We start from the raw sequence: 12,710 nt of genomic DNA, 5'->3' as shown, positions 1-12,710 counted from the left end.
GAGGAGGTTGCAGCTTCTTGATTAACTCAGTCTGGCACCATTGTCAAATACCTGTGCACCTAACATATATCCCTCTGCCTGGGATCTTCAGCTCTTTTAGAAGCCTTCCAGGCTCTAACATAAGGTTTTGTGTCTCCAGGACAGAGTTTAATCGTGACTGCTGGAAGAAAATAATTTGTTTTCATGAATTGTCTTGTTCAAGTAACACGAATGGTTATACCCTTGACCATGTTTGTTCTCATTCCCATTTCCTATCCTTTTCAGAGGCTCATGGCCCTTTCTGAAAAGATTTTATGCAGCCAGCAAGGAATACATATATCACAGACATCAAAATTGTATTTCTTCTATGAAACTCTTGCCACAGTTCACATCTAAATAATTACGACTTTTATCTATGGCTAATTGAAAATAGCTCAGAGCCAGAAGTAGAATACTTCTGCTATTTTTTTGCTGAGATTTTGAAATATTTTGAAGGTGATACACATACACACACACACACATATATATATATATATATATATATATATATATATGTATAATTTTTTTTTTCCCCTGGGAAAGGTGCAAAACAGATTATCCACTTGATTTTGCAGCCCACTTTTTAAGCCGATTTGGGGCCAGCCATCAGGAAGCTCCAGGAGATGTATTTTGTAGATCCAGACCTAGTTTCTAGGCTCTGGATTATTCTTCTGACAAGGTAAGACCATTTATTCCAGTTTGTAGGTTTATCATTTCTTGCATGACATTTATACTGGTGTGTATAGATCCAAGGTAGGCTGCTAGATAAGACTGTACCAATGAGGAAAATGATGTCTGTGGCAGTACCAAGCTGGCCTGCCTGAAAGGTTTTATTTCATAGAATGATAGAATCATTAAGGTTGGAAAAGACTTTCAAGGTCATCTGGTCCAACCATCCCCCTACCAACAATGTCACCCAATCAACAATGTCCCTAGGTACCACGTCCAACCTTTCCTTAAACATCCCCAGGGACGGTGACTACACAACTTCCCTGGGAAACCCGTTCCAATGCCTGACTACTCTTTCTGAGAAGAAATGTCTTCTAATTTCCAACCTGAGCCTCCCCTGGAGCAATTTGAGGCCATTCCTCCTAGTCCTATCACTAGTTACCTGTGAGAAGAGGCTGACACCCAGCTCCCCACACCTTCCTTTCAGGCCACTGTAGAGAGCAGTAAGGTCTCCCCTGAGCCTCCTCTTCTCCAGACTAAACAACCCCAGTTCCCTCAGCTGTTCCTCATAGGACTTGTATTCCAGGCCCTTCACCAACTTCATTGCCCTTCTCTGGACATGCTCTAGGGCCTCGATGTCCTTTTTGTAGTGAGGGGCCCAAAACTGAACACAGTACTCAAGGTGCAGTCTCACCAGAGCTGAGTACAGGTGGATGATCACTCTGCTGGCTACACTATTCCTGGTACAAGCCAGGATGCCGTTGCCCTTCTTGGCTCCCTGGGCACATTGCTAGCTCATGTTCAGGTGAACATCAGTCAGCACCCCCTGTTCCTTTTCCTCTGCACAGCTTTCTAGCTACTCTGCCCCAAGCCTGTAGCATTGCATGGGATTGCTGTGACAAAAGTGCAGGACCTGGCACTTATCCATGTTGAACCTCCTCCCGTTAGCATCTGCCCATTGATCCATCTTGTCACGGTCCTTCTGCAGGGCCTTCCTACCCTCCAGCAGACAGATACTTCCCCTCACCTTCGTGTTGTCTGCAAATTTACTGAGGGTGCACTCAATTCCCTCATCCAAATCAACAATAAAGATATTAAAGAGGATGGGCTGCAACACCAATCCCTGGGGAACACCACTGGTGACTGGTGTTTCACTCTGTTGGTGAGCTGGATTTCACTCTGTTCACTACCACTCTCTGGGTCCAGCCATCCAACCAGTTTTTAACCCATCAAAGAATGTACCTGTCCAAGCCAGAGTATACCTTGATTTTGTGGAGGAAGATAACTGAGCAGTGAATTGAACAAAAACAAAGTACATGGGATAATAATCTCTCTCTCTCTCTCTCTCTCTCTCTTTTTTTTTTTTTTTTCTTTACATACATCTGAGTAGATTACACTGTCTGTGCTACAAACATTCTTGGATATACACTTGGAATTATTTTACATCTAGTTTTACAGTTATATTTAAACTTGTTATATTGGTTTGTTCAAGCTGTGTATCCAGCTAGCACTCAGAGCAGCATGAAGACTCTCCTAAGTAGCAGAATAAAGAAAGGTGTGCAGAAAGAGGGGAATTTAGACCACAGTGATCACTACACTGCTGTGCCTTGTAGACACAATACTTAAAGGTAAGACAGCCATCTTAGTTGTAGCTATGGCAACAAGATTCATAGTAGTGATTATGACACTCAATCAGCATTGTGTATTTCACGTGGGAAGGAGCAAAGCTGTGGAGAAGAGGGCCTTGAGAAGTCACAGGGTTTCAAGGCACAAAAAACAAGCTTCTCAAATTGAAAGAGAAAGCAACTTGAATCGGAGACCAATTTTTTATACTGTTATTAGCTCTATGGAAAATATCAAGAAAGTTATGCCGCTAAGTGCATAGTAACAGCGTAGGTACATAGTAAGATTTTCTAAATAAACTGAGCAAATTCAAACCTTTCTAACTACTGAAACCCGATTTGCTCATTTAAATTTTGAAGATGGTATCAGGATATGTTTGTATGTGAACCAATAAAGATTTGAGAATGAATGTCAAGAACATTCTGAACCTGGTCTGGTTGTTTTTTTTACTGGTACTGACTTTTCCAAAATTTATCTACGTGCAAAGTTTGATAGGAAAATTGGTAAGGAAGTGTCTCATGAAAAGTAGTAAGGGAATGTTTTGTGTTTCAAGTTGCTAGTAAATTTACATATTTAGTAGCATTAAAATTAAGTAGTAAAATTATATGTTATATAGTGAAACAAGTAATGATAATATTATGTAATGATAATATTATATCGTAAAACAGACTTATTATAATTTGTTTAACCCTTCATGATGCATTATCTTTATATCACACTCATTAACATTTTTTAATACTACTTGGTTCTCTTTATTTGAGATTACTGTTTGAGTATTGAGACTACTTTGGTGAAAAAAAACACCTTATATGTTCAGAGAAATGATGATTTTTTTACTTTATTTAAGTAATCAAAATCCAACATAGAATATAATTTTCTAATAACCCGAGGTATTCCATTAGTTTTATTTGATATTTTGCATACCACTTGTCTTTGCAGACCTGAGATGCAGTTATTTTTTATTACATAAATTACATGTATTTATTGCTTGCGTTTCATTATGTTACATTGACTTTCTCCAAAAATTTAGGCCTGCAAAATGCATAAGAAAATCTGTTACAGTGGAGGAATAGTATTTCCATTGGGATGGCCAAAATTTTTTTCAGTCAGAACAGATTTTAAGGCCAAGGGTGTTATTGTGATGGTTGAGTCTGACCTACTGAAGAGCACAGAGTTCTGGTTTAATATACTGTTTACTGAAGTATATTTATGTAGTACTAGTCAAAATACAATCTTGCTTGTTTAATAGACATTTTTTTTTAAATTTATTTAGATTTATTCAACCCATTCAACCCATTAACCATTTTTGTTTTGTTTTGTTTTGTTTTTCCCTCCAACACAGATGAAAAATTTCAGATGGGGCTTCAACTCCTTTGAGTCAATACAGGTTTGAAGGACTAGTTAGGGACAACCCCACTTGCCCTCCCCGTCCTGAAAAAAAAGAAAAGGACTGAAAAGATACTATGTTGTATAGTATACCCACTTATACCCACTTATACCCATTTATTAAAATAATTGCAGTGAACATTACCAATAGCATTAATCTAAGTTCATATGAAGATCTAAGCTTCACTTGGCATTATTTTTTAACTTTTTCATGGTCACCAGAAGAGAAACATAAGCTAATTTGGAAGAGGAAATATGTGCTCGAAAGCATAACTGGGCATGATGTGTTCTTGTTAAGATGCATCTTCTTTTCACATAAAAATATTGCAACCAGTCCACAAGCAATATCAACAAGTTTCATGCCATTAACAACCGAAGTCAGTCATGACTATGTATTGACTATTTTTAGGACGTTTAATGAAATATAAGAAATTACAACTATATTTTTGTGCACAAGTATAAGCTGATAAGGTTTTAACAGGTTTGGGGGACTTCAAGAGGGAAAATGAGGGGGATTAAGGGGTAAATTTTGTGATATCTTCAAAGTATAAGGAGTTCAGTGAAGAATAGGACAAAGCAGTATAATCTGTGCGGTGTCAAGAGTTGGACTTGATGATCCTTAAGGGTCCCTTCCAACTCAGGATATTCTATGATTCTATGATTCTATGAATCGTACATGGGAGGATGTAAAGGGTTAAGCTATAAATAGTAACATCATTAGTCCTGTGTTTATTATGAACTCAACCTAGTTTCCTGCTAACAAACTATTTTCTCTTCTCAGTATAAACAGGCTACTACTAAAAAAAAAATCCCCAACGCCACAGACGTAAACATTAACTTAACCTGCATTAATGTTTATCAGAGTTCCACATGTAAAATAATCCTATTAAAGCAGCTGAGGAAATAGATTAGTAGACATGCATGCAACATTAAATAATTCTGTAAATTTTCTTGTCTCATGTCTCACAAAATGAATTCCTAAATGATGGAGTCTAAACATTTCCATAGTCCAACAGACAGGATTCTTCTTAGTGTCAGTAAATTCCATTTTAGAAGGTTTTATTTATTTATTGGTAATTTAGATTATAAAGGTTACTTAGGAATTAAGGTTGTTGTAAGAGCAAAGCTGAAACTGTTCTACCTGAAGAAAGAAAATACAGCAACACAGAAGTATATACTTTACATTGGTAGATGTCACTTGTTAAAACTTATTAGTGCTTTATGAAAACTGGCTGCCTTTTCCTGCAGGCGAACTAGATAATAAAATTTATCTGAGTGAATGTGGATAGCTCTACCTGAACTAGTCACTTTAAGCTTTCTTTATAATCAGTGAAGATAAACAGGCTTTCCGAGTGTGTGAAAGTTGCCATCTTGTAAGAGGTCTAAAAGAAATTAGCTAACTCATCTGAAAACCTCTTTTTCTCTCTTTTGTCTATAAGGTTCTTTGGTGGATAGCTATGATGTAGAAGTAGACACTGTAGACATACAAACTGAAGAGTTGATTACAGCCTGGGAATGGAATCCTTAATTTAGAAAAAATCATGACAAATATTTTGATAACTTCAATATCAACAGAATGTAAAAGTGTGCTCTGAAAGGGACATATACACTATATGGAAGGTAGCTAAGATTAACAATTGTTTTTATATTTCTAATTTTCCACCCACACAATGGATGTAACAACCAAACTTCGATTATGTGTTCATTGGTAGGGAGACAATCTTTCTATTACATTAAAGCCCATATAACAGATATATGGAGTTTTTGTTTTTCAAATAATTGTGAAAAAAGAGAAACCTCTTCCAACATTATTTATTCAAAGAATGCCAGTGGGCATTTTCAAAGAGATGAGTCAAAGCTAAAATGTGATAGCTATCTATAGTAGTTACCAACATTTGCTACATATGTTGATGACAAAAGAAGATTTATCACCATAATTAGGAAGGGAGAAGAAAGTCCACTTGCTGTAAGATAGACGAAGAAAAGATAATAACTGAATAACTGTGGTGACCACATTTTGTCAAGTAAATAGTGTTTTCAGACAATTAAATATGTATTTATTTTTTATAGTTTTGTATTTTCAGAATTTGTTCTCTCTTCCAGAATTGTTTGTGCAATTATGTTGTCAGTTATCAGTTTGATCACGTATTTGTCATTTTCCACAGTAATGTTTAAACCTAGCACTTAGTTTCAACTAATTCCATTCACCTCATTTGTATTTAAAATTTTAATGCAAACCAACCAAACAATCAAACAAAAAGACCAACACAACAACTTTTTTGGTCTTAAATAACTTTCAGTTAGATATTGAAAGTGGAAAAAATTTGTGCCCTTTACAAGAAAGCTAGTAAAAGACTGAAACTTGAGGTAAATTTGCTGAAATTTTGTGGCAATATTTGGGAAATGACAGATCACATATACCTGTTCAAAGTTACCAAACTTTTTAGTAGACTAATGAAAAGAGGTGTTCCTACTCACAGAATCACAGAATCACAGAATTTCTAGGTTGGAAGAGACCTCAAGATCATCGAGTCCAACCTCTGACCTAACGCTAACAGTCCCCACTAAACCATATCCCTAAGCTCTACATCTAAACGTCTTTTGAAGACTTCCAGGGATGGTGACTCCACCACCTCCCTGGGCAGCCTGTTCCAGTGTCTAACAACCCTTTCGGTAAAGAAGTTCTTCCTAACATCTAACCTAAAACTCCCCTGGCGCAACTTAAGCCCATTCCCCCTCGTCCTGTCACCAGGCACGTGGGAGAACAGGCCAACCCCCACCTCTCTACAGCCTCCTTGAAGGTATCTGTAGAGAGCAATAAGGTTGCCCCTGAGCCTCCTCTTCTCCAGGCTGAACAAGCCCGGCTCCTTCAGCCGCTCCTCGTAGGACTTGTTCTCCAGGCCCCTCACCAGCTTCGTTGCCCTTCTCTGGACCCGCTCAAGCACCTCGATGTCCTTCTTGTAGCGACGGGCCCAAAACTGAACACAGTACTTGAGGTGCGGCCTCACCATAGCCAAGTACAGGGGCACGATCACCTCCCTAGCCCTGCTGGTCACTGTTTCTGATACAAGCCAGGATGCCGTTGGCCTTCTTGGCCATCTGAGCACACTGCTGGCTCATATTCAGCTGACTGTCCACCATCACTCCCAGGTCCTTCTCTGCCTGGCAGCTCTCCAACCACTCATCTCCCAGCCTGTAGCTCTGCTTGGGGTTATTGCGCCCCAGGTGCAGGACCCGGCACTTGGCCTTGTTGAACTTCATGCAGTTGACCTCAGCCCATCGGTGCAGCCTATCCAGATCCTCCTGCAGAGCTTTCCTACCCTCGAGCAGATCGACACACGCACCTAACTTGGTGTCATCTGCAAACTTCCTGAGGGTGCACTCAATGCCCTCGTCCAGATCATTGATGAAGATATTAAAGAGGACCGGCCCCAGCACCGAGCCCTGGGGGACGCCACTAGTGACTGGTCTCCAACTGGACTTGACTTCATTCACCACAACTCTTTGGGCCCAGCTATCCAGCCAGTTTCTAACCCAATGAAGCATGCGCCAGTCCAAGTCCAGAGCAGCCAGTTTCTTGAGGAGAATGCTGTGGGAAACGGTGTACTCCCCAGACTTTGTTTTGGAAGGTAAAATTTATTATGAAATTTTGAAGAGATATTGACCTACTTTTCTCTCTACAAAGAAAAATCAGATGCTTTGATTGCTTAAATCCATCTAATAGCATTTTTAAGATGCCATTTTGAAATCACAGTCATTAGGCTATATATGATACTTTTTTTTTCTATTATTATCTATTGATTTTATTTTTTTTCATTTTGAAATAGGGGGCAAAACACTGTAAAGTCAAAAAGTGCAAGAGAAAATTTAGAATTAAAAGAATGGGATAACTTTTCAACAGCATGAGTGTTATTTTAAAATCACATTTCAATTTGAGAAAGCTTTGCTATTAAAATACAGCATCTGTCAGTAGAGATATGAATTTTTAGTCAAATCCATCGTTATACATAACTGAACACTATATACATCGTTATACTATAACTGAACACTATTTGTGTACTAGCTGTTTATCAAAAACAGCTGATGAAGTAGCTCTGTAGAATTAATTTTCAGATTGACCCTAGCAGGTTCTTTCTCCTGTAACTTGCACATAAACGCACAGATCTCCTCCCTTGTCTTTCTGCAGAAGACTGTGTGAGTTATGTTGTCACACACAGTGACCACAACTGCAGAAAAGCCAACACAATAGCAAGAAAGCAAAGATGTTATTTATATTTTTTATCACCAGCTTTATTGGGTCACTTGTGGTCTCTATTTCCTGTAACAGAGTTCAGTATAAAAACAGATGCTATAATAATTAATAGATGATATTTTCCCATCTGTGAATAGCAATGCGGATTTTTATACACCCTTAAGTTCTATTTAGAAAAGAAACACTTGAGGTAAAACTGTACACTATGTTTTGTTGTAGGAAGCAAAAACATTGGAAGATGTACGCTTTCAAAAGAACAGTGTTTAATATGAAGTAGGATGGATTTAAAAGCTTTATAACAAAGCAAATTCCTTGTAAACATAGTTTTCAGGAAATTTCGTATGCAAGCTATCCACGCCTTTTCCTGACAATGCATTGTATGATATCTCTGAAACTGCAGTTCTTTATCCCAGGTCTAACACTTAGAAGGATTTTAGTTATCTTAGATCAATGGAGGGTCAAGGTTTAGTCTTTGTTTTGTTTTGCTTTGTTTACACAAAAATTGCTGAGGAGTTTTATGTGAACGATAGGTGGATTTTAATGAATGTGTAGAGATCAGCACACAGAGTGCCTTGAAGTTTTGTGGAGTTTATTTTCTTAAACCATTGAGCAATAGTATTTGCATCACTTACTCCTCATATACAGGAGAATTCAAGCTTTTCATCCCAATTGAAATAGAAAAACTAGTTTCCAAAGTTGAACTCATACAATATCTCCTATGAGAGATACAGTGATCTAATGAAATTCACTTATTTTTTGGTAAGTCAATTTTTTTTTTTTTTTAAACCTGATTTCCCCAAAGTGACATATTAGCTTTCTTTTGAAAGGTTAAAGGATTTTTTTTTTTTAAATTTATTTTTATTTTTTTTACCTCTTAGGCATCAGTTATCTATAAATTATGCACTATTTGTTATAAAGTCTCTTCTAAGTTAATTTTTATCTGACATGGTGAAATCGACAAAAAATGGAATTCTTATATGTAACTGAGTGAAATAAAAATGTGATCCTTTGAAGGCTGGAAAAGGGACATAAAATCTGAAATTCAGGTACAGGTCTAATAAATTAGACTCATGTCTGGAGTCCAGTCAGTCCAGTGCCAATATATATCAGATAAGGGGTTTTTGATCATGGTTCCTAAACAGTCTTGACCCTGAAATTCAATATTGGAGAGGATTCCTTAATGAGTAACCTGGCTGCGCTTTGTGGTAGGATACATCTTGTAAAATGTGTCTGTCTAGTCTAAGCCATTTGTCAGGGGTTATTTAACTGTCAATGAAAGAAGTACCCCCATAGCAGATCTAGTCTGCTTTTCTCAGAATAGCTACAGTAGTTCTCTTTTACCTTCTGTCAACTCTAGAACTCTGTCATCTTGGGTTGAGCTTAATATTCAGTTGTTAAAGGTAGGGTAAGTGAAGTCTTAACTTTTATTAAATTATTATGTCTACATATAATACAGCAGTATTGCAGTTTTTATTAGGAAAATATCCCTTACTATCAACTAGAACATGTACAGGCTTGTTTATTGCTTTCTTCATCCTCCTCTAGTTCTCTAGCTCTGGAGTACCTTCTTTCCCCTATTCAAATCCTTTGTTCAGTATCAAAATTTGATTAATGTTTTCTTGGAAATTGTTCATAATTTTGGGTGTGTTTCTTTTTGTGCAACTTAAATAAATTGGAAGTGAAAGTAACAAAACAATACATGACCTTGAATAAACTAACATGATTTTAACACAATGTGAGTGAACCTCCCATCCAAAATAAACAATATAGCAAGTTCTTGAAATGATATAAGATATTCTCTCAACCATTAAAAAAGGATGTGAACAGCTCCAGACCTGTGCATTCAGGATAAAAACATTTCACACCTTTCCCCAGGTGCTTCAACATTGTCATGCAAAAATCCATTTCTTATCCTCCAGCAGGAGAGCTACAGTGATTTATAAAATGAAAACAGAGCTTGCATTTACTGTAAGGTTTCCAGCCAGGCAAATAGAATGAAGATAAAATGAAATAAAAAGTATGAAACTGAGGTTTCTCCTGCAACTATAATTTAATCCATGGGTGATTAGAAACTGGATCATTCTAGAACTGTACTGTAGAACAGGCTGAGAGGTTTTCAAACAGCTACATTGGAGATCCTGACTGGAATTAAAAGGATCTCATTTAACATCAATAGTTTGTAATCCTGTAAAATATTACAAATATTTTGTTTCAGTTCTTGGATAGATCTGAATATATTTTTCTGACATTGGTATGGCAAAATAATACATTCCTTACTCCTAAAATCTGTTCAACCTTGACTTGTGGATTCTACATATTTTGCCCAAAATGGTATTAATTGTATCAAATTGTTGACATATGAGAATGACATGAAAGCTAGTTGGGCTTTCTCTATAGTTAAAGGAAAGGGGAAGTTTCTTCAGGAACTGATTCCTCCCATCTTAAAATATGTGTTATAAATGACTCTATATAACTCTGTCTTTGAAGTTTTTGTAGAAGGAATCTAAGCAGTGAATTGGACTAGCCATCTAACACACATGATGTTTAGATGTCTAAATTTAGTAAAATAAATTACATCCCAAAAGGTCTAGCAGCAATTATAAACTGACAGTATGAATCTTCTCCTTGCCTTCAAGAAATGAATTTGAACTTCACTTGTAATATTGTCCCCATACTAAACCAATCCCTTAGAGGGGTTGTTCTCAAGAATAGAGGAATCCAACAGAGACAGTCATGTCCTGCAGGTGATGGTTGGCAGCAGGCTCCATGTGAGCCAGCAGCGTGCCCTGGCACACAAGGGGGACAAACTGCATTTTGGAGTGTATTAACCACAGCACAGCCAGCCAGTCAGAAAGGAGATCCTCACAGTGTATTTGGTGCTGGTGCGGCCTCACCTTGAATATTGTGTGCAGCTCTAGTCTCCATAATATAATAAGGATGACAAGATCTTTGAAAGCATCCAGAGAATAGCAACAGAGCTGGTAACAGTCCTGGAAGGCATGTCCTGTGAGGAGAGGCTGAAGACACTTGGGTTGTCCAGTCTGGAGAAAAGGAGACTCAGAGGCAGCCTCATTGCTCGCTGCAACTTTCTGAGGAGGGCATGTGGAGAGGGAAGTGCTGGTCTCTGCTCCCTGGGAACTGATTTCAGGGTATGTGGGAACTGCATCAGGGGAGGGAGGTTCAGACTGGACATTAGGAACACTTTATTTACCATGAGAGTGGTCAAACACTGGAACAGTCTTCCTAGAGAGGTGGTTGATGCCTGTCAGTGTTCAAGGGGCATTTGGACAATGTCCTTACCAATATGCTTTAACTTTTGGTTAGTTCTGAGTTGGTCAGGCAGTTAGACTTGGTCTTTGAAGTTCCCTTCCAACAGTTCTATATGCATGGAGATTCAAAAATGGAATCATAGGCAAAATTTCTTTCAGGAAATTATGTTTTGTTTTCATTCTCACAACTAAATGGGCCTCATATTTGGAAACTATGTCAGGATGTGATGATATTATTGCAAATAATGGCGTACTTCAGTAGTCTGCATTGGCTGTCTCAATTTCAGGTGGAAATATAAAAGTGGGGGGAAAATCATCTGGATGTGCTACAGTTTAGCTGATGATTCCCTGATGATTTTCTTTGGGCCTTGATGGGAAATTGCAATGGTTGTAAGGATGACTGCAATACAAAATGTCAGGGATATTTATATTTTAACTGTCTGAGGTGGAAGAGGAGATTCTCATGGAAAAATATGACTGGAAAAAAAAAAAAAACAACAAACAATAACCACAAAAACAACCATCGGGAAAAACAAACAAACAAACAAACAAACAACAAACTCACTTCAATAATTTTGTTATTTCTGCCAATATCACTGCAGATCTGAATATTTAGTAATGGGACAACCAGCCATCAGTCTTCCTGTTTAGTAACATAGTTATGCTACTAAACAGAGATTTTGTCGACCTTTTTTTTCTATTTTAAATGAAGAGCAGTACAAATTACTTTTGTGTTACAGAATTTCAATAATCTCTTTCTACATAATTAAAACTGAAGAAATTCCAAAAAAAGAAATAAAAATTTGAAATTTCATAGGAACTTTAAAAACAATAGGAACATTTTTGCTGACTGCTTACTGCAGCATGACAATACTTTCTGCTGAGTCAGATAATGACCTCTAGTTTCCTTTTAAGGTGGAAGTTCATAATAGATCAAGGTACTTTTTGCAATACTGTTGAAAAGAACATTTGGTCTTCAAGCTTGTAACTGCAATAAGCTTTTTTTGTTGTGTATTATCAATTATTTTGTTTACTTTTTTTCTCAGAGCGTGTGTAATCGGATGAATCACGTCTTGCCCATGCAAGCATTTTCTTCAGAGTAATTGTATTTATTCACTTTAATACATATTGTTTTGATTACCAAAGACTGCAGGACTGAACTCAAAATATAAAATAATTTATTTCTTATGTTGGATCTATACAGGACATAAAATAATGATTAATTTCATATTATTGAAACAACCTATCATTTTAAAATTTTTGGAATTTATACCAGATTTTTCACATTTCCATATTGATATTTTGTGTGTTTGCTACAATGGCTTTCATATATTGTTGCTTTCATCCAAAAGAAAGAAAACAATTTAAAATGGGACTTTATTTCTATTAACTTCACTCCAAAAAATTATATCTGTATTTAAGGCTGAGGACAACATTGTAAGCAATGTGAATCTTAGCTCTTTTCTTGAGGTTGCTATAAAACTAAAGTGAAA

At 37.1% G+C, this 12,710-nt stretch overlaps 1 long non-coding RNA gene across 1 annotated transcript; it reads left to right on the top strand.

Annotated features, from left to right (window-relative positions):
- The first annotated feature begins 590 nt into the window (after positions 1 to 590).
- Positions 591 to 12,191, top strand: LOC106019449 (uncharacterized). Its single transcript, XR_001194290.5, has 3 exons — positions 591 to 697; positions 2,180 to 2,315; positions 3,653 to 12,191. It is a non-coding gene; the product is annotated as an uncharacterized lncRNA (long non-coding RNA).
- The last annotated feature ends 519 nt before the right edge of the window (positions 12,192 to 12,710 follow it).

The sequence above is a fragment of the Anas platyrhynchos genome, chromosome Z (genome assembly GCF_047663525.1).
Source record: "Anas platyrhynchos isolate ZD024472 breed Pekin duck chromosome Z, IASCAAS_PekinDuck_T2T, whole genome shotgun sequence".
Lineage (NCBI taxonomy): Eukaryota > Metazoa > Chordata > Aves > Anseriformes > Anatidae > Anas > Anas platyrhynchos.
The sequence above is the reverse complement of the archived record's forward strand: the minus strand, read 5'-3'. Positions and strand labels throughout refer to the sequence as shown.